This window comes from Fragaria vesca, unplaced genomic scaffold (genome assembly GCF_000184155.1).
Source record: "Fragaria vesca subsp. vesca unplaced genomic scaffold, FraVesHawaii_1.0 scf0510988, whole genome shotgun sequence".
Lineage (NCBI taxonomy): Eukaryota > Viridiplantae > Streptophyta > Magnoliopsida > Rosales > Rosaceae > Fragaria > Fragaria vesca.
This window is the reverse complement of record NW_004441453.1, coordinates 1-1,056: the sequence shown is the minus strand read 5'-3', so window position 1 is coordinate 1,056 and position 1,056 is coordinate 1. Positions and strand designations below refer to the sequence as shown.

The 1,056-nt window shown below is 36.8% G+C and overlaps 1 pseudogene across 1 annotated transcript; it reads left to right on the top strand.

Annotated features, from left to right (window-relative positions):
- Positions 1 to 5: 5 nt before the first annotated feature.
- On the top strand, positions 6 to 1,039 carry LOC101309691 (annotated as a pseudogene; the record flags this gene model as incomplete). The annotated part of the gene is made up of 1 exon (XR_185418.1): positions 6 to 1,039. The product of XR_185418.1 is annotated as an apocytochrome f-like (transcript).
- Between the last annotated feature and the right edge of the window lie 17 nt (positions 1,040 to 1,056).

Here is a 1,056-nt window from a genome sequence, read left to right as displayed (position 1 = left end):
CTACAAAGATTTTGGATTTGCTCATAATGATCAAATTATATCCGGTCTTGTTTCTACTTTTCCAGTCATTTTAGATACAATTTTTAAATATTGGATCTTTCGTTATTTAAATCGTGTATCTCCTTCACTTGTGGTGATTTATCATTCAATGAATGACTGAAAAATTATCGAACGGCCCAATTATAATATTTGTTACTTTGTACATAAGCAAAACACTCAAAATTGTACCTATTCTTTCTACCCAGTAAAGGGGTTTCTCCAATATTTCAGAAAAATTATTTCAGTAAATATCAAAATTATAGATAGGGAACTCTACTAGTGACCTACCTAATTTTATTGTAGAAAATTTCGGGATCAATGATTGGACCATGCAAACTAAAAAAACCTTTTACGTCGATAAAGAAAGAGATTACTCGATCCATTTCCCTATCGCTCATCATATATATAATAACTCAGGCACCCACTTTCAAATGCCTATCCCGTTTTTGCACAGCAGGGTTATGAAAATCCACGAGAAGCAACGGGTCCGTATTGTATGTGCCAATTGCCATTTAGCTAATAAACCCGTGGATATCGAGGTTCCACAAGCGGTACTTCCGGATACTGTATTTGAAGCAGTTGTTCGAATTCCCTATGATCTGCAAGTGAAACAAGTTCTTGCTAATGGTAAAAAAGGAGCTTTAAATGTGGGGGCTGTTCTTATTTTACCCGAGGGATTTGAACTAGCCCCGCCCGATCGTATTTCGCCCGAGATTAAAGAAAAGATGGAAATCTGTCTTTTCAAAGTTACCGCCCTACTAAAAAAAATATTCTTGTGATAGGTCCTGTTCCTGGTCAGAAATATAGTGAAATCACCTTTCCTATTCTTTCCCCGGACCCTGCTACTAATAAAGATGTTCACTTCTTAAAATATCCCATATACGTAGGCGGGAACAGAGGAAGGGGTCAGATTTATCCCGACGGGAGCAAGAGTAACAATAATGTTTATAATGCTACAGCAGCGGGTATAATAAGCAAAATTATACGAAAAGAAAAGGGGGGGATACGAAATAACCA